General features: G+C 55.9%; 1 protein-coding gene across 2 annotated transcripts in view; it reads right to left on the minus strand.

The window, feature by feature from the left end:
* FBLN2 (fibulin 2) overlaps window positions 1–4,428 on the minus strand; it is an 89,105-nt gene extending 84,677 nt beyond the window's left edge. For both annotated transcript variants that reach the window (XM_042979602.1, XM_042979598.1), the window contains exon 1: window positions 4,361–4,428. The gene's annotated coding sequence lies outside the window, so the exon portion shown is untranslated. The remainder of the gene's footprint in view (window positions 1–4,360) is intronic.
* Window positions 4,429–27,181: the final 22,753 nt, after the last annotated feature.

Genomic DNA, 27,181 nt, shown 5'->3' on the forward strand with positions numbered 1-27,181 from the left:
CCCAACACGGGGCCTGGCACAAGCCTCTTGATCTTATGGCTCGAGGGTGTGTTTTAAAACAGAAATCAGGGGCGTCTGGGTGTCTTGGTCGGTTGAGCGTCTGACTTCGGCTCAGGTCATGATCTCACGGCCCGTGAGTTCGAGCCCCGCGTCGGGCTCTGTGTTGACCGCTCAGAGCCTGCAGCCTGTTTCAGATTCTGTGTCTCCCTCTCTCTCTGCCCCTCCCCTGTTCATGCTGTCTCTCTCTGTCTCAAAAATAAATAAATGTTAAAAAAATAAATAAAATAAAACAGAAATCAGATCTCACTGCTCCTTCCCTCAAAACTTTTCAGTAGCTTTCAAACTCCCTGCCCTGCCCCTTCTTCACTTCCTCAGTCCCCTCCCTTACCCACTCCCACCTCCTTCTTTTCCATCCCTCACACACACCAAGCAGGGTCCCACCTCAGGGCCTTTGCACTAGCTGTGCCCCTTGCCTGGCATTCTCCCTCACCACTCTGGTCTCAGCTCAGAAATCCTCTCTTCAAAGGACCCTCCCTGCCCACCTAGATTTGGTTGTCCTGCGGACTTAAACTTCTCTACAGCATCTGAAATCAACCTAATTCATTTGTCACCTGACTCACCCCACCTCACCCCTCCAACTAGAAAATAAACTGCATGGGAGCAAAGACAATGTCTGCACTGTCCACCGTGAGTCCCTACCTGGACGGTGCCTCACCTAGGATGTGACTCCCGCACTTGGCCCAGGGGAGCCAAGCTCCTGCAACAGCTCCCGCCTGACAGAATTATTCCTGCTAGCCCTCACAGAGATCATGAGACCATGGGAGCACAGCGGCCAGAATCCTGTTGCAAGCTACAACGGAACTGCATCCCGGGGCCAGGCCTTCGTCCGGGGGAGGCCCTTCGGAGTTCAGGAAGCCTGGGAGGCGGGCTACACCCAAATGCCTCCTGGAGAGCAGAACCCAGGATTCCATCCTCCCCTCCCCACTTCAGGACCATGAGCACCGGGAAGCCATCAGAGGATATCCACTTTACAGAAGGTAAGACTGAGGCCCAGAGAAGGGAGGGACGGGCCCTCTGCACTACCTTGTACAGCCCAGCAGGAAAGAAAACCTTCAGCAAGTATGAGGAAGAGGCCGGGGCTGCCCATCACCCCCAGTCACTCTGGAAGGGCGGGTCCTCATTCAGTCAGGCCAGCAAACATCCAGGAGGTGGCACATCCCTAGGGCACTTCACTTACGTGAATTTAGCCACGTACATGTGCTCACAAGAGACAGCATGGGAACTAGGTCTTAAAATAACACAGCAACTGCCCCACCCATGCCACCCATGGAGAGGCCACCCAAGGAATGGGAGCCGGGAGCTGGAGCCTGTTCCCCACCTGAGTCCCTCCTTGCAAGGCATCTTGGACACCAAGGCCGACCTGGGCTTACTGAGGAAAATGCTCACACCCACGGCCCCCAAATGTAAGGCCAACGTGAAACCTGACGTCCAACACAGCACACGATGATGCTCCTGAGGCCATACAGATTTGAGACTCAGGAATCTTCACCCTGGTGGTCACGGGGTCACAGAGACTATGACCATAAAGACTAAAGCAGAGCGGCGCCTGGGTGGCTCAGGCGGTTGAGCATCCGACTCTCGATTTTGGCTCAGGTCATGATCTCACAGGCATGGGATCAAGCTCCTGAGCATGGAGCCGGTTTGGGATTCTACCTCGGTCTCTCTCTCCCTCTGCCCTTGCCCCTCTCCCTGCCTCACTCTCTCTATATAAAATAAAAAAATAATAGTACAATTTAAAAAGCACAGAAAACTGCTGAGCTTTCAGGCTGATAAAAGGAACCTGGGTGGTCGGTCAGTTTGCATGAAATCTTCTTCACTTTAGGCCCTGAATTTAGCTCTACCCTGACCCCTGAAGAGAAAGCAGCTACACTTCCCTCGGTCATTCCACAAGCAGTTATTAAGCATCTACCGTGTGCCAGGCGTGGACCTGACTCGGGGAATTCGCCCAGGGTGGATGAGACCGAGTCCCTCCTCTAGTGGATTCCTTGGGGGGAGGGAGAGAGGGGGGACAAAGAGCTTGGCTGTAGGGTCAGGAAAATCTGGGTTGAGATCCCAGCTCTACCATGTGTCTGCTGGAAAACTCCAAGCCTCAGTTTCCCCATCTGTCAAACAGGGTAAGAATGTGACCTTGCAGAATCAATGACAGGATCTAGGAAGAAATGTGATGGTCAAGGTCTGGCTCTGAGATCACTGCCTCCCTTCCATGGGGCTCCCAGGACACTGTCCCCCACAGCCCAGCAGAAAGTGCCCGCCATCACCACAAAGATGCCTTGTGGTCCAGGCCCTAGCATGCCTTTCAATGCACTGAAGAAGTATGAGGCTCACTCAAGGCTTCCCCAGCCATGGGTGAGTGGACTAGCCTAGACCCCTTCAGGGTGGGCAAGGAAGCAAAAACAGCCTAGTTTATACAGCAGGCACAGCCAACACAGAGGCCTGTGCAAGGCAGGTAGGAGCTGAGAACGTACAAGCAGGCCTGGTGGAGACTTTGGCCAAATGGTGCTCCCTCCCACCCTCAGGGGCAGAAGGCAGGCAGCCCTAGCCAATGGGTACCGCAGGGGGACGTGGACCCTGAGCTGCCAGGCGCTGCGATTTTTCAAGTGAAGATGGAAATCCGGACTTTTATGTGAAACCTGCCAATTTCCAAACGCTGGCAGCTAATTAAATATTTAAAAATAATAACAACATGGTAAGAGCCAAACAAAACACACAGAGCCAGTCAAAGCTAAGGCTGGCAGGTTTGCACAGCCGGAGTAAGATTCTTTGATTTCACCCATTCCCTGCCCACTTCCCCCATCTCCCAGCTCTGGATGCAGGAGGGGAGGGTGAAAGTGGAGGGAGCAACACTTACAGGTCCCTCCCTCCTCCTGGCGGGGGTCTTCACCCTCATCTGCATGTGGGGAAGGTGAGGCAGGCTCAGGGCCCCAATCTTTCAGCTGCAAGCCCACGCCGGGACCACTGTGGGGGCTTGCTCTGCCAGGGACCTAGACCAGTCCCTATTCAAGGGGCTCTGGGTGATGCCCCGCACCCAAATCTTTTTTTGGTTTGGCTTGCCGTGGTAACACCTGCTGGCTCACACCAGCTTTGGACCAGTCCAAGTGCAATCACCTGGTAACAGTAAAGACAGAAAAGGGCAACCCTGCTTGGGAGAGCAGGGTGGGGGAAGGGGAGAGGATGCAGGGGCTGATAAGGAGTGAGCAGGCCGGTGGAGTCTGGCCCATCCCCGAAGGCCCCTCCCTAGGCTCTCAGTGCTCCCACAGCCTCCCAGGCCCCAGGGCAAGACAGCCTCAGCCAAGAGACATCTCCCCCAGCCCTACTCTGGCTCCCAGCAAACTCAGGAGAGCAGTGCCCGTTAGAGTCGGGAGTGTCAGGGCACAGGGGGACCATGAAGTTGTCGGCGTCTGTGACTCTGTGCAAGACTCAGTGCGTGCGGGGATGTTTGTTACTCCAGCTACGCGCGAGACACGTGTGTGACACATGTGAGATAGATATGCCTGTGTGACAGACACACGTGTGGCAGACACGCATGCGTGTTAGGGGAGGCACACGCGTGGAACGGAGACACAACTGTGTGAGAGAGGCGTGCGTGTCTGGGAGACACCCGAGCGAGAGGCACGTGTGTATGAGGCATGGGTGTGCAAGAGCGACGTGTGTGGGAGATGAGTGTGAGGACCCGGATCATGTGTGTGAGAGATGGGAGGGGGGGCAGCCCTGAGCACGGGACTTTATGACTGGGGGGATGGGGTGAGGGATGGTGGGTGCGCCCAGGCAGAGGGTGCAGGAACTTCTGGATACTGGTGTGGGTGCCTGTGTGGCAGTGAGCGTGACGGGCGGGGGGGAACTGACGATGTGAGCGTTGACGGTGGGGGTGGTGCCCGACGACGGAGGGACCTGAGGGGCAGGGGGAGAGGGGGAGGGGGCTTAGGGAAGGAGTGGAGCCATGCTGGGGCTTGGGGGGCGGTGACCGGCTGGGTGCAGCGGAGGGAAGGGGCGGCAGCACAGGGGGCAGGGAGGGGGGGTGGCTGGGGGGACCCTGCCCGCAGACCCCGAGACCCCCCGCACCCCCCTCCCGGCGCTGGCCTCAGTGCCCGCATCCGTCCAATGGGACCGGGACCGGGATGGCGAGCCCGCGGCGGGGCGGGTGTGGACACCCCGTGGCTCCGGGCGCCCTTCCGCGGGGCGGCCGAACCGTCGGGGCGTCCGAGGGCCCCCAAGCCCACCGCGGCGAGCGGCGCGCTGGCGGGGGCGCGGCGCGGGAGAGGAGGTGGGGACCCCGCGCGGCAGGGGCTCGGCGCGCACTCACCGCGGGGCGCTCCGCACGTCTCGCCGCCCGTCCGTCAGTCCGCCCGGCCGTCGGCGCGTCGAGAGCCGCGAGCCCCGGCTGTGCGCGGCGCGGGGCGGGGCGGAGGCGCGGAGGGGCGGCCCCAGTCGGCCCCGGGCCCCCTCCCCTGCCTCCGCCTCCGGGGCGGGGTCTCGCCGCGGGCCGGGGAGGGGGCCGAGCCCGTGCCTCTGGCGGCAAGCGGAGCCATGCGAACCGACGCCCAGAGACTGCCCCCCCCCCCGCCCCCGGCGCGTCCGCGGCGGAGCCCTGAGTACCCGACCCACCCGGCACCCCTCTTGCCCCGCCCGGTCTAAACTCCGAGTTCCTCAGCCAGCCTGGGCCTCAGTGTTCCCACCTGGGAGATGGGCTCAGCAACCGGGGCACGCTGGGAGGGCCTGAGGGTGTGGGTACCACACTGCCAAGGGGCAGGCGGTGTGATAGGGGCAGAAGGCAGGCTTCTCCGTCCCCCTTGATGCCCACCCTGGGAGCTCCCGCGCTCCGCCTGACCTGCATGCACCCCCACACTGCTACCACAGGTCCTTGGGCAGATGGTTCCCAGCCCCGGCTTCGGGGCAGTCCAGGTTTGTCCTTTTCCTCGGCGCATCCAGCTAGCTGCCTGTGACCCAGTGTGACCTCAGCCTCCTCATCTCTTGAATGGGTTAACCCGGACTGGTGATGGGTAGCCCAGGAGAACCGGGTGTCATACCCACACCACAGGCCCCAACAGATAGTGAACACACTGCAAAAGGGAAACTAAAATGTCAGTTACTGTGGCTGTCATGCCCTGAGTTGAGGCAGAGTGGGGCATCCCCCAGTCTGACTAGGAGCGGACCAGGAGCCTGTGCCTGGCAGGAGGCCCTGTGGGGAGCAGGCAGTTGGCCCTGAGCTAGCCTCCCCCCACTTCCTCCCTGCCAAGGGCTCGAAACCTCATCCCCAAAACACACAAGCAAAATCTGGTGCTGCCAGTCCCACATTTAGCCCCAGAACAGCCCAGGTGGAACAGAACTGACCCTCAAACCTTTGGGCCCTGCAGGCCTGGACTCTGGCACAAGGACCCCAAGCCCCCAGTCCCTTCCCACTCTCTAGCGTCCCAAAGGCCAGTCAGCCCTGAAGAGAGTCAGGATCCAGGAATTCTGTCCTTCCATCCCTCTCTGTCCCTCTCTTTGCCATCTTCTGTCTCCCGATTTCTCTTTTTATTGTGGCAAAAGTCACAACAGCATAAAATTCGCCATTTTAACCATTTTAAAGTGTCCAATTCAGGGGCATTTAGAACATTCACAACTTTCTCTGTGGTCCTCTCTTGGCCACGTCATCTTTACCTGTCTGTCCGTCTGTCTCTGTCTCTCTCTCTGTTGCTGTGAATCAACTTCTATCTGCATGAATCTTGGCCGGGTCTCTCTCTCTCAGGTCTCTCACTCTTCCCCCACTTTGTCTCTCCTTTCCATGTCTCTGTCCGTGCCTCTGTCTCTGCTTTCATACCACTCTGTCTCTCCATCTGACTCTCTCTTCCTTGGTCTCTTCATTTCCCTATGACTCTATCTCTTGGTCTCCTTGTGTTTCTCAGTCCCGGGGCCACACCTCTAGGACCCAAAGCCCAGACCAGGACCTCCAGGACCGTCTTCCACCTGCCCGGAGACAGGTAGCCCAACAGTTGCCACCTCCCATCTGGGCAGCAGCCGTGTCCCCCCACCCCCACCCAGAGTCCTTGCTGTAGCCCGGGACAAGGATAAGGCCGCCAAGAGCAAAGGCAGAGAGAAGGGAAGCCACTTGTTCAAGGTCACGTGGCCGGGAGGAGACGAAGCCAGGAAGTGCCCAGGGGCGAAGACGGGGCTGACCACAGAAGAGCCAGGAGGGGATGGAGGGCCAAAGCCTGAACTGAGAACGTCGGTCCAGCCTGCCCCAGCTTTCTGTCTAACCCTGGGCTCTCTGGGCCCTTTTGCCAGCTGGAGCTTGCTTTTCCCCAAGGGCCTTTGCACATACCCGCATCCTCATGACTGGCTCATCCACGTCACTACCCAAGGACCCCGGCAGAGGTGGAAACTACCACTCTCTCACTGTCTACCCTCTCTACTCTCCAGAGTACTTGTCACTAGCTGACTTTTTTTTTCTTCATTTAAAAGCGACTGTAGGCAGCACAGCCTGCGGTTAAGAACTCCACCACTCGCCAGCTGTGTGACTTTGAGCCCGTTGCTGCACCTCTCTGGGCCTTGAATTCCTCAACTGTAAAATGAGCAGAAGGACGACAGGGCCTATCTCAAGGGGCTATTGGGAGGATTAAGTGAATCAAAAATAAAAGTACTGTGAAGAGGGCTTAGCCCAAGGGAGTGTTTAGCAAATAGCTAATGAGTGAGTGATAGATTGAATCCTTCCTTCTGTCAGCAGGGGAGGAGTCCTGGGGCATAGAAGGCACTGGGCCTTGCCTCCCTTGCACCGAAACTCACCTAACTCACCGCCCCCTGGCGAGGCTCCCTTCCCCCCCTTCCCCCACCCCCACCCCCCACAGGTCCCAGGCCTGGAGGAGAGGCAGTGAGCCAAGATTTGGCCTCACCTTGCAGCGGAGGCGGAACCCAAGGCCTGGCCAGCTTTCACAAGATAAAGTGGAGACACGTTGCCCGTCCTCTGTTATCTGAGCTGCAGATGTGGCCAAGGCAGCTGACTCCTCGGAGTCCTGCCAGGGCTGTTATCACACACAGAGTGCGCATCACCCACCAGGAATTTGGGGCCCGGGGCCTGGCCGAGACGCCAGGGTTGGAGGAAGTTCCAGGCCGATAAGGCGCAGTGGGCAGCGGAGTTATTCACATCAGCGACAATGTGACCAGCCCCCCGGGCACCGAGGCGCCGCGGCTCGCAGGCCCGGAGCACACCTGTACCCCCTGGCCAGCGGGGCTGGGGAGGAGAAGGCTCCGCTCAGGCTCAGGCTCACTGGGCTTCATGAGACGGAGTCCTCGCTCGGGTGGCCTCCGGGAGGTCACCACACCCAACACACACAACACACGTTGTGTGTTATTCCACACAACGGGAATAACGATAACACCCCCATACAACAATAGCCTAGGGTCTAGGAGCAGTGAGTTTGCAGCCAAATGGCCTTGATTTGAAGCCACATCCCCATATGACGTTGAGCAAGTGGCTTCAACCCTCTGGCCTCAGCGCCCTCATCTATAAAATACTTGCTGCTTCATAGGATAGTTTTGAAGTCAAGATGCGGAGAGCAGAGTTTGGCGTGTGATAAGCCCTCAATTAAATGTTGTTGTTGGAGCACCTGGGTGGCTCAATCGGTTAAGCGACCGACTTCAGCTCGGGTCACGATCTCACCACTCACGGGTTCGGAGCCTGACACTGGGCTCTCTGCTGTCTGCACAGAGCCCACTTTGGATCCTCTGTCCCCTGCCCCTCCCCCTTTCATTCCCTCTCTCTCTCTCTCTCTCTCTCTCTCTCTCTCACTGTTTCAAAAATAAATAAACCTAAATTTATTTTTAAGATTTGTTGGTGTTAATTGCACACAGCCGGAACCAACGTGAGCCCGCAACCCACCTGCGTGCAGACAGCACGGGGCTGCCCACTCCTTGAATGATGGGCCTGGGACTCCACACCAGAACTTCCCCAGCCGCCACTTCTGAGAGCTGATGGGAGGGGATGGGAGACCCCTTCCTCTGCGCTGGGTTCACTTAGTCGTAGCTCCTGCCGTCCCTCCAACATCTGTTGTGGCCACAGTGACTGGACAGTATGAGGCAGCTGTGTGTCCCTGGCCACAAAGAAAGCTAGGAGAGAGGGTGTTTGGGCCCAGCCAGACCGCCAAAAGGGAGAATCCCACAAATACGGGAATGATATTCAAGGATGATGGTGGTGATCTGCAGACAGAGGCTCTCCTCACCCAGGGAGGAGGCATTGCCTGCCATCCTGCTGTCCAACTGAGACCCAGGGCGGCATCTACACTCAAGCTCTGGAACAAGGCAGTCCTGGAGAATCACCCAGGCCCCTTTTTCTTTTTTTTTTCAAATACCAATGTCTGCATTCTACTCCAGAACAATTAAATCTATGTCTCCGTGGGTGCGGCGAGGCCTCGGTATTTTTTCTAACCCCCAGCCGACTGTAAGGAACAGCCAAGAATGGAAAACACTGCTTCAAGGACTTCCCTCTGGCTTTCATCTTCCGGCTGTGCCCCTCCCCAAGGAGAGACCAAGGAACTGTGCCCACCTGGGGCCCATGACGACTCACACCAGTCCTTGAATTCCCTCCCGAGTGGCCCTGAGCCCCAGGGTTTGTGCTGGCTTCTTCCACTCATCCCTCCCTCTCCCCAGGAGTAAGCCATAGCACCAGTGGACACATCCCAGGCCCGAAGGGTGGCTGCGGGCAGCTGCCGGCAGGTGACATGAATGACGTTCCCAATCCGTGGGCACACAATCGGTCCTTGGAACCCAGGCCCGGACCTCACCCGGTCCTCCGGCCTCTGCCCCCACGCACACCCCTGTCTCTAGTCTTCAACCCAGTGAAGAGCTGATTATACACCAGGAACTGATTCTACACCCCACTTCCCTGCCTTTCCATCCACCTGAAAGCTGTTCCATCCGGAACAGTCATGCCCCACTCTTCATGTTAGAAACCTAACTGTAGACGTTTTACGCAGACCCCTGGCCTCCTAGCTAAAGACACATCCCCAGCCCCCCTGGCGGCCAGGTAGGAGGTGTGGCACCACTGAACGGAAGCAGAAGTGATGTGGCCTTCCCCTTCCCTCCCCCCTTCCTGCTGGCTGAGTGAGGACCTGGTGGTGGATAGAGAGCAGGAGAAGCCAGCCTGTAGAGCAGGCAGAAGTTGCGCTTGGGTGAAAGGAAACCCTGAGCATCGCGGAGCCACCGTACCCGGCCTGGATCATCCCCTGAAAGAGAAATAAGCTTTCAAATGCACAAGCCAGTGTCTTAGGGTCTCTTGGATAGAGCAGCCTAACCTGTACCTAACTAATAACCCCCATCCCACTTCAACCGCTGGCCCCGGTGCTCCATGAACAAGTCACAGACGCGTCGTATGCACTGTTCTTCCACAGGCGCTGTGCTCATGGTTCCGAGGCCTCCGTGAACACCCGTGCAATCTACATCGGCCGTGGCCACCAGCCTCCTGAGTGTCCTGCACAGAACCCTCTTCTCTCCATTCCGAGTCCACGGGTTTTGTTCAGATGGAGCCGATCCTCCCTTCCGGGGAGGAGTGCGGGGCACCTGCTAAAGTAATCCGTCCAGATGAAGGGAGGAGCCCCTTTATTTCAAGCGGACTTCCTGTGTCGGAGCCCGGGAAGGAGGCGCTCCTCGTGCCGCATTGCCCAGCGGCAGGTATGAGCCTGTGGCATGGGAGCCACCGCGTAGGGAAGCCTGCTAAGAAGGAAACACCAGCTCAGAGGAAAGCCGGGCAGAGAGGAGAGAGAGACGGCTTTCGGATGGCCTAGCATTTAAGCACCTGATTATAGCTTGGTCTGGCCAAGCCACCTCTGGATGTTTCAGTCACAAAGGCCAATACATCCCCTTTGGGGCTTCAGCCCATTTCAGTTGGGGCTCTATCACTTGCACCCAAGAGTCATGACCAACAGAATTGGTCTCATCGAGGCAACGTTACCAACCACGTCTGGCGCCTGCACTCCCCAGGCTTGCTTCCGACACCGGGGCTAGTTAGCAATTAGGGATCAGATTTTATGATGTCCAGACTCTCCCCAAAGGTGCTTTGTCCTGAATGAAGGAGACAATGACTGGAATGAAAAATAAACTCCTATCTGTTAATCATACACTGCGTGCCAAGCATCGATTTGAATAGGCACCTTCTATTGATTCATTCATTTCATCCTCCAAACGATCCTAGAGATGCTGGATATTATTACCCCCATTTTACAAAGAGTCGGGCTTAGCGGCATAGCCAGGGCCCCTGCCCGGAGCTGTCTGACTCAGAGTCTGGACCCTTCGCCCTGCCCTTGCAGAGGGAGGAATGGAGCACGCTGCAGTGAGGCCGTGGGCTCCCCTTCCTCGGGTACGTGAGCAGGGACTGGGTGACCCCTTGCCATAGTGGTCGGAGGGGCTGAAGCACACAGAACGGGGTGTGCGGAGAGAAGAGGTGGGGAAAACGTTACAATTTTCCTTCTGCTCTGGGGCTTCTCTGCACTTTCCCAAGCTGTCTGCTTCTTACAGGAAAGCTGGCCAGCCCGACGCCTCCCATCTGGGAATGGTCAGCCCCTACCTCCTCGAAGCCCGGCTCGCTCGACTCATTCGTGACTCACTCCCACCCGTCTCTCCGCCTGGTGTGATGAAATTTCTGGCACTTCTGAAAAGTTCTGGTCACCCCAGACAAGACTTGGTTCAGCCTTGCCGTTTAAGCCAGCTCTCCTGGCAGTGGGCAAGACCCACTGAGCGCTGAGCTCAGAGGCTGAGATCTACCCAGTGGGCTGCAGGGTCTCAGAGCCCCTTCCCTACTGGAGCAGCCTGGAGAGGGAAGGGATTTGCTTAAGGCCACACAGTGAAGCCCAAAGGGGCCAAAAGGGGCCCTCGAGACAGCGAAAGCAGCCCAGAGACAGGAGGCCTGGTCCCAGCAAGCGTCTTGTCCGCTCTGAGCCTCAGTTTTCCCACTCGTGAAATGGGAGAGGCTGGCTCTGATTTTAATAAATAAGTTGGAGAAAACATACAATAGAACAGTTAACATCAGGAGATCTACCTTCGCAAGAGAACGCCTTCCAGCCGCTTTTGTTCTATACGTATGTGTGTATATATAGGAAAGTGTGCATATGCATGGACGTATTTACACACAGATGTGCACAAATTCTAACGGACATTTTTTTTTCTGCTCCATTTTCCTCTCCATATATCGTAGCCATTTTTCTATGTCAATAATGTATCTACACAATCACTGTCAACAGCTGCAGAGAATTCCACTGTCTGCTTTCACCACAGTTTACTTATTTGACCCTCCACTGATCATTCCTAGTTTTCTTTATTATAAAAACTGATTTGGGGCGCCTGGGTGGCTCGGTTGGTTAAGCGTCCGACTCTTGGTTTCGGCTCAGATCATGATCTCACGGTTCGTGAGTTCCAGCCCCACGTCAGGCTCCACAGCTGGCAGTGTGGAGCCTACTTGGGATTCTCTCTCTCTCTCTCTCTCTCTCTCTCTCTCTCTCTCTCTCTCCCTCTCTCTCTCTCCCCCCCTTGCACTGTCTCTGTCTGTCTCAAAATAAATAAATAAACTTAAAAAAAATTAAAAGCTGATTGGAAAAACAACCCTCAATCTGTGTATTTGGACACTTGTCCCCCTCCAAGAAGTTGCAAGGGCAAAAGGCATGTACATTTTTAACTACTTTTGGGATATACTGCCAAGGACCCTCTCCGGAAGTTGTACAAATTTCCTCCCACCAATAATGGTGAGAATACCACCCCTGGGTGTTCTCAGTCTTGCTGATGTTTAGTCCATCTCTTCGGTGAAGGTAGTATTCTGTTATTTGAAGTTGACCATCTTTTTAAACAGTTACCAACCACCTGTGTTTCTTCTAGAAGTTCCGTACATATTCGTCATTCATTTCCACTAGTGAAGTGTTCAACTTTAGCTCGACCATTTTTAACCATTCTTTATATAGTAGGAGAGCTGGCCCTTCATCTCCCACGCACACGCAGCAAACACCCCTGTTTTAACTTTGGTGCTGTACTTTTTTTACATACAGAACCTGTAAAATGTGATGTAGAAAAACCTACCGCTATTTTCCTTTGTGCCTGGAAAGGCTTTCCCCATTCTAAGGTAGACATAGTAAGCTGCCTATATTCTCTTACGGTACCTTTTCACCCATCCATCCATCTTTCATTCATTGTTGCCCTTGCATCTAACCCCAAGGCCTCTGGCCACCCCACCCCGCACAGCTGGCGGCTGGGTCGACCCCTCCAACACACTGCCTTGCTGTGGGGCAGAAATTTCCAGTAATCCCTGGAAGCTTCCCCTTCTAGGAATGTGTGGAGGGAAGGCATCTCTGCTTAAATAACAAATCTTGGCCTCTGAGACTCAAAACAATCTCTGGTTACCTGACAGGGCTTGCCCAAGCAGTCCTCGGATATCAAAAAGGTTAGAATGCGGATACTTATGGCCACCAGGAAGGCGCATCACAGACCTCCTGCTTCAGGCGGCACAGGTGGCTGCCCATCCCTGTAGAGCCACCACTGCATTTCTGTTGAGACCACAGTGAGCTGGTCCCCACCCCACCCCTCCCCGTGACTACTAATGCAGGATCATTCCAGCAAGACCCGGGCTTCCCCCAGCAGGAAACTGGCTGAGGGCTCCCCCTCATCCGGCCTGAAGCTTTCAGGAATTGCGCCACATTCCGAGATGCTTCCTCCCCGTCCTTCTCCCTTCCCCGTCTCTTGTAGCAAGTGTCTGAGCTGCACTGGCCTGAGTGTCTCCTGCCTTCTCCTGCTCCCTCTCCCAGTAATGTCCTCTCGCATCTATCCTGTCTTCGCAAAATTAGTTTTGGCTTCTTGACCTAAACTAATGAGATGATAAAGGTAGTAACTAAAGTCGTCACTGTTACATGCTTATAAAGCTCGGCTACAGCCATCTCTCTTGTATCCCTCTCTCACACGCTGGAGGTTAAATGCTGTTCCCACTTTACAGATGAGAAGACTGAGGCTCAGAGACAGGATCTCTGTCTTTGGTCAAAATCCAGGCTCTCTCCTTCCCACCAGGAATCTGGGGAGAGCCCCGTGGCCCCCGGGAGTACCAAGGTCTTCAGTCTGGGCATCCGGGTCCGTAGCATTTCCCCTGGGGCCACAGCCCAGAAGGCTCTGTGTTTGCTCCTCCAACTCTGAGACCCTTGGGCCCCTCTAAGCCATAGGAATGTCAGGCAGACAGTGCCCAGAACCCCCTTCCCTGGGTGCAAGGAGCCCAGGTCCCCCTGCCCCAACCGAACTCAGAGGAAGGAGCCAGAAACTCAGCTATGGGATGGGAAGGCAGCATGTCCATTCTTAGGCAACTTTAGGTGTTGAGCGAAAATCACACACAGAGTGGTGATTGCCTTCTTCAATTCCAGTCGTGCCCTCTGTTGCTCCAGACTTTCCTTCTCTTCTTCAGTCAGAGCCCCAAGGCTGCTATTGTCCACGCCAAGCCACCCCAGCAACTCCGGTACCCCGCGGAGAGCTCGTCCTGTCCCCCTCCCAGGGCTGGGCCAAGCTGAGCACAGGACCCGGGGGCGGTCTGCACAGCCCAGAGAGCATTCACCTTCCACATTCCAACCTTTAGACTTCAGGTAATGTGATCCAAGGTAGAGGCAGTTATTTCATGCCAACACACACTGACTCCAGGATCTCTCAACTTCCCAGCTGAGCACACAGAGCTCCTTGGCTCTGCGCTAACCCAACTGGGCTCCGGAACCTGTGAGCCGGCCAGGCCATCTGTCCTGGGCATCTGCACTGAGCTGCCCTCTGGTCCCTTTCCAACCCACGCAGTTCTCCCTGAAGCCTGCCGGGCCTCGTCTTCCTTCCAGCCTCCTCACTGAGGCCCTGATAAGGCAGCCAGCAGGGGACTCACACCCTCTGCAGCACGTCAGCCAGCTGGCTCCGACCCCAGGGGGCGAAGGAGGTCCCCAGTGAGGTATATCTTAATCCCGCATCACTATCTGTCCAGCCCTGGCCTCCTGACACGCTCGGGATGTGGGCCCAGTCTTGGCTTCACACACCTGATCTCCACTCACCCTGAACCCCCCCCCCCCCCAACGGAATCCTTCCTCAGTGTTCGTCCATCCATCTGTTCACCCACGCACAGGTTCTGGAGCGACTCTGCTTGGGTTCGAGCCCAAGCTCTGCCACTGACTAGCTATGTGACCTGGGAACGTTCCCTATGTCTCAGGGTTCGTAGCTGGAAAGTAACCTCCAACAGCAGCATGCTCTTGTGAGGACTGAGGGGGCTAATACGTGGGAAATGCTTAGGAGGCTGCTTCCACACGGCAAGTGCTCAGTGAGTCCTGGCTATTCACTCAACAGGTCTTTCCTGAGCACCCACTCTCAGCACTCTCACCCACTCTCAAGCATGGGGCCCAGCAGGCGGGCAGACTCCCCCTTGCCGTCACGGAGCCTGCAACGGATATAAATTCAGCAGCCTCACCAACAAACAGTAAGAAGCATCCTGAAGAGGCCGTGCAGGAGAGGCAGCGTGGGGCAGTGGTCAGCCCACAGGTGCTGGCGCCTCAGTGTCTGGGTCCTAGCTGCATGATGACCGGGGGAGGCTCCCAACCTCTCTGGACCTCATTTCCTCCTCTATACATGGGGACAATGGCGCCTAACTCCTCAGGTTTCCTGAGGGTTACATGCGCTCACAGGTGGGCAGGACCTTTACAGGGCCAGGCACATGGTAAATGCTTAAGGAAAGTGCTCCCTGGAGGTGCTGTGGAAACTGGGGAACTTTTTGAAGGAAGGGCTGTGGGACAGAGGATGTGGCAGGCAAGGGGCCACAGGAAGAATTAGGCGCTTCTTCTCAGAGCAAGGGGAGTCCTTGGAGGATTTCAATGGAGCCCCCAACGAGGCGGGTGGTAGACTCCAGGTGGGAGATGATAGGGTTCAGACGGGGGTAGTGGCACCGGGAGGTGACAGGATCGGAGAGATACTGAGAAGAGAGACTGCGCACTCACGTGGGCGTCTCACCAATGCAAACAGGAACGTTTACAGTAAGTCTGCTTACATCAGTTCCAAAAACAGCCCGAACTAAATAACAATATGAGAAGGTATTAACTTGGTGAGACCTTGCAGCTGGGGAGGGGCTCAGGAGAGGATGTGATGTTGGGAGCCAGGAAAGGGAGAGGCAGGGATGACTCCCCAGCTTCTGGTTCAGGAGGTGCCCCTGATTAGCTGGGGAGGGGTGCTGGTGTGCAAATCACAGTGCACTTGACTCAAACAGGCTTAAGCCCAAAGAAGGGAGATGGTAAATTCCATGAAAGAGCAGAGGGATGGACTTCAAGCATAGCTGGATCCAGGTCTGCAAATGTCTCCAGGAACAAGTTTCTCTCCCCTTGTCCCTCAGCTCTCCTCCCCTCTCCTCCATTTACCACCAAAAGCACCTCTCCTGGTGACCAAATTTCCCAGCAGCTCCCGCCTCCAACCCTTTCCATCCAGACAAAATGAAACACTAGTCCCCTCATCTTAAAGTTCTCTCTGATTGGAGGGTCTTAAGTCAGGTGCCCAGGCCTAAACCAATCACTGCAGCCAGAAGAATGGGCTGTGCTGATTGGCTCAGCCCAGGTCCTATGCTCTCCCCTAAAAGCCTGAAGCAGGGGTGAGATGAACTTCTAAATGGAAACTAGGGGCGGCTGCCAGATGCTGGAGAGGAATCCATGAATGGCCCCGGCAGGGTGGGTGACTTGGAGCCTTGGACCTGAAGCTGATTTTTGTCGACATTAGATTCAGACAGTGTCAGATAATAGCACATATTTTTAAAACATGTTCTCTGTAAAATCCCCAACAGTCACAAGGGGACTTCATCAAGTTTGTCAGTGATTGGCTGTCAGCCAAGGGAGCCCCTGGCTAGTCCAGCCAATGAGAGCCCAGAGATTCCTGGATCTCACACGTCATTGACTCACACTAGGCTGGGTACCAGGGGCCAGGCGCAGCGCAAAATGCCAAAATGCGTCTGATAGGAAAGTCCTCGCCTGTGGTTGGTGACTAATAATAAAACAAGCAGGTTACGCCCATTGCAAAACTGTTAAGCCGGCAGGAGGGAATGTGATACGAGCCCAGTGTCTGATTCCAGTTATGTGGAAATACCAGAATGGGGGACTCTGAGAGACAGAGACTACCAGACCTAGAAATCCTCTCCTGCGCCCCTCCTTAGCTGCAAGCCCTCTCCAGTTTATGCATCCTCAAATTGTTATTGAGTTCAGGCTGGTTGTGAACTTGACGTAAGAAGACACACTGTAAATGTTCCTATTTGCATCGATGAGAGCCCCCTATCAGTGCCTGTAGCCGTTCCTTCCTTTCTTTTTAGTGCTGTATAGTATTCCTCTGACTGGCTAACACAGAGCGATTCTCTCGTCTACGGCTGTTTAGGTTGTTTTCTGGGTTTTCTTTCCTCTTAATAGTGCTGCTGTAATGATCCTTGTACCGGTCTTCCCGTGACATTTGTTTTAGTGCTCTAGGGCCAGCGGCCAGGAGAGGGAGCGCTGAGTCATGGGGTGTGCACATGTTCAAGTTCACCGGCTCATGCCAGACTGTTGTTTCAGAGTGTTCGTACCCATCCCGCCAGCTGCTGCTGAGGGCTGCACCTCCTCGAAAACCCTTGTCAACATTTGCCCATGCAGTAGGTGTGAGATGGTATCTCGGTGCGGTTTTCATTTCCGTGTCCCTTGTCACTAACGAGGATGAGCATCTTGACATGTGTTTTTCAGCCATCTGCGTTGCCTCTTTTATGAAATTTCTGCGTATGTATTTTGCCCCTAAAAAACATTGTATTCTTCTTGGAAATCACTGATTTCTAAAGCACAGTCCGGCCATGTGACTCCCCGCCTTTAAGCCCTTCTGTGACTCCCAGGGGGCCTCAGAGTAAAGCTCACGCCCAGTGGCCTGGCCAACAAGGCCCTACAGTGGTTTGGCTCCCATCTGTGTCTCCATTCTTGATAGGAGCTGTTTCCTGACACTCTCTTCTCACATTCTCCCCTCCCCTCTTCCACTTGCTTGCCTACACCCTGCTTCTTCAACCTTCCAGCTCCTGCTTGCTCTGGGTCACTGCCAGAAAATGCCTCCCTCTCCCTACGGACCCCACATCCTTGCCTGGCTACTTCTTTCTCAGCCTTCGAGTGTCAGCTAAAACATCACCTCCTCCAGGGAACCCTCCTGGCTTCTCCCCACCCCCACCCAGACTGTAGGGCCACAGCGCCTGCTCACTCTGTCTCAGGGCCACCACCCCGGTGCCAGAAACTGGAGGGCAAACTCCCTGAGGGCCAAGACAGTGACTGCTCTGCAGGCTTATATTCCTGGTAACTGGAAATGTGGCCACAGTCGGCCAGCTCTCTAAGAATCTGTGGAAGAGGGAGAAGGAGGGAGGGAGGGCAGGGGCAGCACGGGACTGTTAAAGAGAAGGGCTTTCACCAACGCAGACCCTGGGAGGGACCCAGGGGCCACTAGGATCCAACACTAAGGTGGAGGAGGGGAACTGGGTCCTGCCTCCCCCGCTGACGGATGGAGCTTTCTAGACAAGCCTGATATCTTCTCTCAGTTTCCCCATCTCAAAGAAGGGATCCCCAGCCTTCTTCCCATCAGAGATGTGCCCCTGGATGGCCGGCCTGAGGTCTGACCTACAATTTCAGGCCCAGTGAGCTGGCAGACCCCGGGCCAGACAAAGGGGCCTTGTTCCCAGCCTCTTTCACGGAAACTCCCCCCAACAGCTTGGCCCCAGCTGAACAAAACCACATGCCAACACGTGGGAGGAGGGGGTGGGTGTGCAGGCAGCATCCCAGCACCCCTCTCAACTCCAGGCCCTGCCCAGAGTGCCAGAGGCCACAGACGCTGAGGAGAGCTCCCCTTCTGCTGCCCCCCACACCCCCAGCCACTCTCGTCTGAGTCTCCTGTGGGGCAGGGGGAGCCAGCCAGAGCGTGTGCCCTCTTCTCCTGTCAAGCGAGGCTCACACCAACCCTCCAGGCAGGCCTTGCCACCAGGCCCACTTAGCAGATGAGAAATGCGGGAGGCTTAGAGGTCATGGTCACGAGCCCTGGGCTCAGCCAGGAGAGGCAGAGGGCGGACCACACGTGGGCAGCCTGACTCCACTGCTCTGCTGCCCTGAGGGGTCCTGCCTGGGACCACACCCCAGAGCACTCTCTGCCATCAAGGTGGGCTGCAGGGGGCATCCTCTTCCACCAGACCTCACCCTGGCCTCCCTGCAAGAACACGCGGGCCGTGCGGCTTCCCCTCAGAGAGTCCGAGAATGGAAAGGGACAGGGTGTCAGTGCCGGCCTGCTCGACAGCTTCCAGGGGAGGAGGGGAAGGCCCCAGCCCCACTTGCCACTTCACATCTGGAAATCTGAGTATCCACCCTGCCTGCCTGCCAGCCCTCAGAAGGTCTCCTGCAAAGAACTCAAGTTCCCAGCCTGCCACCCACAAGCTGTGTGATGCGGGGCAAGGGCCTCCCCTCTCTGAGCCTCCATTTTCTCACCCTCGAAATGTGAGTGAAGGCTGGGGGGGTGGGGGAGTGGGGGTGGGGGTGGGGACAGCACAACACGGAGAGTGTGCCAAAGCCGAGGCCACTCGACCCCCGGAGTGGCAGAGGGAAAATAATGGAAGGATCAAGTGTGGGCAAGAAAGTGAAGCAACTGGAATTCTTGTCCGCCGCTGGTGGGAGTCTCACATGGTACAATCATTTTAGGAAACTATTTGGTGGGATTGACTAAAGCTGAGCACATGCACAGCCTATGACCCAGAAATTCCACTCTTGAGTGTCGACTCCAGAGGAGGACAGCATGTGTCCTCCAGAAGTGAGGACAAGACCTTGGTCCCCAGCAGCCCTGTTCGTGATTCCCCAGCCCAGACACCCACGCAAAACGTCCAACAGCAGCAGGATGGAGACGCAGGTCTCGGCGCGTTCGCACAGCCGAGGGTACCGCAGCACGGTGAAAGCAAAGAGTTCACGGCCACGCGCACCAACACGGATGTAGCTCACTAATACAGCTCCGAGCTCAAGTCGGGCTCAACAGATTACACACGTGTGAGTCCGTTGTTTACCAAGTTCGACAACGGGCGGAACGAATCCCTTGCCGTTAGGAGGGGGGAGCAGGTCCGCTGTGTGCGGTGGTGACCGGAAAGGGGCACGGGGGTGACTCTCAGGGGGCCGGCTGGGTTCTGCTTCTTGATCTGAGTGCCAGTTTCATGACTGGGTTTGATTTGTGAAAATCCAGCATGCACACACTTAGGACGGAGGCCTAAGGAGTTAATAAAGGACAGGGCTGCGGGGTAAGCCGCGATGTCCCTCACTGGTCTGCCTCTTCTTTTATTAAGACTCTAAAGGGATGGCTAGAGAGTGGCCCAGTGGCAGACAACATCCATGCCCTGCCCGTCACCTGTCAGCCCGCGAGGGACGTCACTGTGGCCTCCGTGGTCCCCACTGCACACACCAATGTCTTCTGTTGACAAGAGAGCACCTGGCCTGCAGGACAGCCCCAGGTGCCGTGCGGTTCGTGCCTCCGGGAACAGCCTCAGCCAATAAGGGGCAGGACTGGTGGGCGCACATCCCAGCTTCCTCGGCCCATGCCGGGCAATTCTGAGGTTTGCTCTGCACAGTCCCCTCAGGGTCCCCAGCTGGCTTGCGCCCCAATTGGCTTGCGCACTCCAATGGTGACTCTTTGGCAAACGCAGCTTTTGTTGGCTTTCTTCCTTCCCCTGCCTCACATCGTCACTGTGGTTTCTGGAATTATATCCCAAATACACTACCTGCACTCAAATCCTTGCCCCACGTCATCTTTTGTAACCCTAAATGTCAGGACAAGAGAGAATGACGGAGGGAGGGTCCCCATCAGGGGAGGGAAGACAGTCCCAGATCTGATGAGAAGACCCCATGTGGCCATGGGCAAGTTACCTGCTTATCTGAGCCTGTCAGTAGCACAGGGTGCTGAGATTCTCACTTTAGCAGGAACTAGTGGCCAGGACCCAGAGCTAAGGACAAAGAAGTCCCCGAAGCCCACATTTTAAAGAAAGCCAGACGAGGTGCCTGGGTGTCTCAGTCAGTTGAGCATCCAACTTCAGCTCAGGTCATGATCTCACAGTTCATGAGTTCGAGCCCCGCATCGGGCTCTGTGCTGATAGCTCAGAGCCTGGAGCCTGCTTCAGATTCTGTGTCTCCCTCTCCCTCTCTCTCTGCCCCTCTCCCGCTCACACTCTGTCTCTCTTTCTCTCTCTCAAAAATAAATAAACATTAAAAAAAGTAAAAAGAAAGAAAGAAAGAAAGAAAGAAAGAAAGAAAGCCAGAAGCCAATGAGGGATGGAAGCAGCCTGCAGCTCCAGCCATCATCCCAGGAACCCTCTGCCCCACCCCATCAGTCTGCATATACAGACCACCAGGAGGAGGGGCATAAACTATTGCTTATGGGGGCAGAAGCCAAGCTTCCTTTCCCCCCCGAAAAGTAAAGCTCCCTCAAAAGCCACATTGCTAAGGGATTGGGTAGATCTGCAAGGAGGGGGGGTGGGCACCCCACTCTCAGTTTGGATGTCATCTCTTGGAATGGACCAGGACCCCTGGGTCCTGGGCCTGTGTGCGCAGGGGAGAAGAGAGTGGGAAAGATGGGGCAGGGCAGGCAGAAGGCACAGGGACTGCCTGTCAGGGCCCACGGATGGTCACCACAATAGGGAGCCAGGTGTGGACTGCCTTGCCAGTTCCTTGCCCTATGGGGATGCCTGGCTATGGGGGGACGACAGCAGCAGGGGACCTTGCTGGGAGCAGGAAATGAGCAGGTAGGAAGGAATCCAGCGGCATCTAGGGGCTTTTTGCAGAGGGGGCTTCTCCCAATAGGGCTTTGGGAAGAATTACATGTGCCCAGGAATGTGCTGGTGGGGATGGAGGCCACACTAAGGATACTGTCGGCATTGATAGCCTGTCAGTGCAGCCTAGGAGGCTACAAAGATGGACAGAGAGAGGCTGGCCTTCCTCCCGGCAACCTCCTGCCTCCCCGCGCTGGATTGCAGAAGAGGGTGGAGAGAGCAGGGGAAGACAGGCCACGCCCTCCCCACCCTGTCCAGGGCCACAGGCAGAATCCAAATCTGAAGGAAAAAGGAGGGGTGGGGGAGGGAGGAGATTTTAAGTCCCCAGTGACCTGAACCTGACTCTTCCTGTCAGAGAACTCTAGGTTTTGTCCCCAAACCCTGTCCGCAACTGCCACACCAGACCCCTACCCACTGTACAGACTAGGGGAGTCGGCGGGGGGGGGGGGGTCTCTACTCCCTCAGTGACTTTGCCAGGAGCCACCAACTTCACACATCATGAACCCTCCCCCCAGAGCCCTCCAGGCTGCACAGATGGGCTCATGCCCACCCAAGGCCCCACCCAGGGCCCTCCGTCTTGGGGCCCTGTCCAGCTTTGCTGACTGAGCTCATGAGCATGGCCGGGGTGTGGATGTGCTGAGAAATAGAAGCTTTCCACCCAACCCTGCAAGTATGGGAAGGTAAAGCACAAGCCAGACTCATCCCGAGACACAGAGGCAAAAATCCTAAACGAACAGGGACGAACCAAATCCAGCCATCTCTAAAAAGGTAATGCAGCACGCAAGTATGATTTATCCAGCGTCACGAGTCCGGCTTAACTCTGGAAGAGCAAATCATTTCGTTCGTCACGTACGTAAGCGAAAGGAGAACAACCATACGGGCGTCCCCATAGGTGTGGGGAGAAAAATGTTTTTCCTCAGGGCAGCATCTCCTCGCCAGCCAGGAACAGAAGGGAGCTTCCTTCATCTGATAAAGTAGATGCACACCCGTAAACTTGTATACGCAATATGCAAACTCAACTTCTACCGAAAATTGCAGGTAGAGCCTGAGCTGAACGCGCCCATCTCACTTCCATACCAGTTCCCTCCTCCCGTCAACAAGCGTCCCTCTGCTGGGTGCAGAGGTCACAGCAAGGCCCAGGGCATCTGTGGAACCAAGCATGCTCATCAGCTGTGCAGAGCCCTCATCCCGTTGCAGAGGGATTAGATGCCTTAGAGGTTTGGGAACAGACAGGACCCACCCCAGTGCCACCACATTAGCCTCCCGGCCTGCCTTCGCCTCCCCTCCCCCCCAACATGAATGTCATTGCCACTTTTTTTTTTTAATGTTTATTTATTATTGAGAGACACAGAGAGACAGAGCACGAGCAGGGGAGGGGCAGAGAGAGAGAGGGAGACACAGAATCTGAAGCAGGCTCCAGGCTCTGAGCTGACAGCACAGAGCCCGATGCGGGGCTCTAACCCACGAGCCGTGATGTGACCTGAGCTGACCCAGGCCTGAGAGACCCAGGCCTCTCGGGCTGCATAACAGACACCGAATGAAAGCCTGACGGTGTGAGTGGTGGCTGGATGCTCAAAGAGAAACGTGGTGATTCAGCCGCACACCCCACCTCCAGCCCACTTTGCTCTTGGGTCCCTACCGCCATCTGCCCAGCCCCACAACCAGTCCTCCGCCAGCAGGATGAGTGTGGCCCTTTCGCCTGTGTCCCCATTCTTCTGCTCTGCCACCTCTCCCCTGGTTCACGCAGACCCCTGTGCCCACCTCACTGTGTCTTGCTGCTCCCTGGCTCCCCTCTGATCTGCCCATAAAGTGGCCGTAAGGAGGCGCTTTTGGAAACGCACCTTGTCCGCAGAACTCCTCTCCCTAGACACCTGCCTCGGCCCCAGTGCCTTGAGGATGGAGTCTGACCGCATCACCCTGGCCTTCAAGGCCCATGTGAGCGGGCTCAGCCCTCCCCTACTCCCTGTCTCGTGTCCCACACATCTGCCCCCCCTTGCACACCACACCGTTCGTACCCCCGTGCCTTTGCAGATACTGTTTCCTCACCTTTTTTCCTGGTAAACTCCCACTTGCCCTCCAGAACCCGGCTCAGGCATTGGTCCCCCGCCCCTGTGTGTCTGCCTTACAGCTCTGATCACCCTCACACCTGAGTCATGACTGACCCCCCGCGGCCAGCTGAAGGCCTGGAACAAAATGGGGCCAAATGGATAAATAAGTGGATGGAGGGATGGATGGGGGCAGAGATGGGTAGAGAGGGGACTAGGTGGAGGGATGGAGGGATGGACAGAGGCTGGATGGAGGGAGGAAAAGACAGGGAAGGGGGCTGGAGCAAGGGAGAGGTGACTGGAGGGACAGACAGAGGGAGGGAAGGGACAGGGTGGGACGTGACAGCTCTCCTTACTCTGCTGCTGGTGAGGCCCTTGGGAAGGGGACGGCATCTTTATCTGCCCTGTGGATCTCCCACAGAGCCTGACCCAGGGGTGAGTGTGCAGCAGGAACTCAGTAAGCTGACAATGAGCCCAACTCGGATGTGCAGGAAATGGTGACCAGGGTGAGGAATGGGGCCCGGCGGGTGGGGTGGAGGGAGCAGTCAGGAGGCTGGGGGCTGGAGAGGTGAGACACCGATCAGCTACGACAGAGGCAGAACCAGCTGGGCTTGGTGACTGGGGACATCGAGGAGGAGGAGAGGGGGGCACGGGGTATGGAGCCAGCTCAGGGAGCAGGGGTGAGCCTGGGATGGACGTGCTGAGTATGACTGTCCATCGGGGCTCCGCCCAGAAGCAGGATTGGAGTTCAGGGGAGTGCTCTGGGCCAAACCAGGTTTGGGGTTTCTAAAAGAGAGAGGCTAAAGGAACATGTGGGATTGAGGGAAATTTCCAGAAGATCTGGGTGGGAAAAGCCAGGAAATGGAGGCAGAACCTTGGGGTGGGGTGAAGAGGGGGGTGAAGCCAGTCAAGAGGAAACCAGAGAGAAAGGCTTGGGGAGGAGCCAGGTGGGAAGCCCCAGCGAGGCACAGTCCACAGAGGGTGGCAGAGAGGGTGCACAAGGGGCATTCCGTCAGGGCATGCTCCCTGCCCTGAGGCCCCCTCTCCCGTGCTGTCCTGCCCTTGGTGTCAGACAAATGAGTGCAGAGAAAGAATGAAGGAGTTAGGGCTTGGCAGAACAGTCATCATTTGCTGCAGAGTGGTGGGGCTGTCCACCAAACAGAGGCAGCCAAAGGTCATGTTAACAGAGATACAATGTGCAGAAAGTGGGAGTGGTGGTTCTGGTAAACTCGTCCCAGTCACAGCTGCCCCCAGCCCTCTCTGGGCTCCATCTGGAACCTGGCCATCCACAGCCTCAGTTTGGGACCTCTTACCTCCTCCTACTTCAGCTGTGCCTTCAGCAACCCCCTCCCCGGCCCAGCCTTGCCTTCTACTCCGACTTGGGATTTAGAGCCACCTTCTGTAGGACTTAGTTTCTCAGACCCAGTTCAGCTCTTTCTGTGGTTGCTTTGACCCAGTGGCCGACCTAACGTGTTGGACACTCAGGATCACTGTTCACAAGCCCTGTTCTCTATATGCCAAACTTTTTGCTTGTAATAATCACAAAATGGAAATATTTTATGTGTGAACAAACATGTGCACTTACCCAGCAAAAGCGTTTCATTCCAAGTTTGCATTTCTTTTCACTGTACGAAATTTTAAGCTTAAATAGAAACTCTGTGTGGTCACACAGAAAGGACCTAAGTCAAATACTGCTCCTTCCATCGTTATCATCACTGTGCAATTAGTGATTGTTTCAAGTCCACTGCCTCACACGAGAGTAGATGGTGCCACAGGCGGGTGGTGACGCCAAGTTGCCCAAATGTGGGTGCCTGGGTGGCTCAGTCGGTTAAGCATCCAACTCTCAATCTCGGATCGGGTCTTGATCTTGGGGTGTGAGTTCAAGCCCCACCTTGGGCTCTGCACTGGGCATGAAGCCTACTTAAAAATGAACAAACGAATGAATGAATGAATGAATGAATGAAATTGCCTGAAGGCTTCCAAACTGTCACAAACTTGCCCTCCAAACATATGCTCGTTGTTAAGTCCCCACGTGTCTGCGTGCCTGTGTAGGGTGAGTTTATACATTAGCAAAACATGCGAATCTGCGGCACGCATCTATATTATTAAAACTTAACAGTATCTACTGTAATTGTTTACAACAGGGAGGAATATTTTTATCACTGATCCTTTTTTAGAATTCCCAGAGCATGGTGATAATAAAAAGCAGACCGCCTTTTGGTGGGGTTTGTTACTGATCCAAATCAAATCATGTACAGTCCACACACCCCCTGTGGGCTGTGCCAGGAGAAACTGGTCCCACGGCCTGCCCTTGGTCCGTCGTGGTCCTCGAGTGGCACCAGCTGTGAAAGAGGCTTTCTTCTACTGCCCGGGCCTAGCATTGTGACCACCACACAGGGCTGTGGCTGGAGCCTTTGTCTTTTTCTCTCGGCCCACCTGGTAGGCCGGTTATCAATCGGGTCGCCACCCCGACGGCATCCTGGCCAGGGCAACCACCAGGCCTCTGACGTGAGTGGCAGGACAAGCCCCCGGGGGGGGGGGGCGTCTCTGAGAATGAGGACCCTTCTGGCTCTGCCCTATTATTCCAGAAAGACACTTGTCAGGGTCCCTTCCTCACTCTCCCAGCCCGGATGGTCATGAGCCCACTGCCATGGAAATGCAACCTAGTGGCCAAGCCCCCCTCCAGCAGGAATCCCAGGCTCGGCATGCGGCCTGGATTAACCCGTGTCTGGTCTGCCAAGACTGATGACCCTCATCCCACGTGCGGACGGGGCCAGCCTGAAATCTGCGTCTCACAAACGGCCTTTGTTCTTCTGCCCCTTGCCCCCCGCCCCCATCGCGGCCTTCCCCACAGCCCGGGAGAAAGGAGGCTTCCTGCCCTGTGTCTACCACCAGCAGGCTCTGTGTTGGCCTGCCCTTGTCCTGCAGCTGGGAAAGTTGCTAGAGAGGCCAAGCGTGGGCTTTGGTGTCCCCCCCAGGGGGTTTGCTCCCGATGGCCACACACGAGATACACAAATACGGGCCCGTTCCTGAGTTGCCCTGTGCCCCACTTCCTGGATCTAGAGATGTTCGGCCTCCCAGAACATATCTGAGGGCGACAGGGGATCACGTCCCCCTCCCTCCTTGCCACGATTCCAACACCCAAGCCTGGACCAGGCCCCTGGTAGTCACAGAGACTCCTGTGTGAGCTCCCTCCCCTTCACGGTCCACCCAATGTCACTGTGTCCCCGACCACACTGAACTGGTGGTCTCCCTCAATCTCTGGATTATTACCCAGAATAACACTTGTGCATCATACCAGCGGTCCTCAGATATTCGGCTCTCACGATCTTCGGATAGGGCTGCCAGGTTTAGTACATAAAAACACAGAATGCCCAGTTCAGTTTGAATTTCAGATAATTACCAAATAACCTCTGTAATATGAGCGTGTCCTAAAGACCGCGTAGGACAAACTCACATTTTATCTGGCGACCCTATTCTTTACGCTCTTAAATAGCATTGAGAACTTCAAACAATTTTAGTTTATGCGAGTTGTAAATATCACCATTGGATATTTGGAAACCAGAATGGAAAACTTGTTTGAATATACATCTATTTTCTTAAATAATAAATAACATATTTGTGTGAAAAATAGCTACTCTTTCAAAACAAAAAGCGAATGAGCTTGCATTTTTGCAAAGCTCTTTCTTTAATGGGTGGGAAGGGATGCTTGGAGGGCAGGGGCCTCACAGATGTGGGACAGAGCTCTGCCCCCACCTGGGCAGCTGGCCACTCAGCCTTTCCCGCTGCAGGCCTCGGAATCCAATGAGAAGTCCCCAGGAACCGTGTGGAAAGAGCCAGAGTTGAGAAAACAGAGGCCCAGAAGAGCAGGGACTCTCCACATCTCTGCAAAGCTCAAACTACAAAGGGCTGGGTGCCCCTCAGAGACCTCCCCAGCCTGGGGGAGGAGGAAGGAAAGAGGGGGGCAGGCCAGGGCCACGGGCACAGGCGGTGGGGGGGGGGGGGGCATCTCTGCCGTGCCGGGAAGCAAGGAGGGAGGGAGGCAGGAGAGCACAGGGTGAAGGTGCAGCCCATGAGCCCACGGCTATCGACGGGGCAGCCGGTCATTCACAGTGAGCTCCATGGTCTCCCACTGGTGACACTCCACTCTCACTTCCCTCTTGTCCTAAGTCATCACAAGTTTCTGTAAACAGTCTAACCCTGGTGCTGCAGGGCCCCAGGGCAGGACCTCCAGCATGCTGGGGCCAGGGTGTCTGAGAGAGAAAGGTCACCTGACCCCCACCGCAAGGCCTGAAGTTGCTGGGGA

Source organism: Panthera tigris, chromosome A2 (assembly GCF_018350195.1).
Source record: "Panthera tigris isolate Pti1 chromosome A2, P.tigris_Pti1_mat1.1, whole genome shotgun sequence".
NCBI lineage: Eukaryota > Metazoa > Chordata > Mammalia > Carnivora > Felidae > Panthera > Panthera tigris.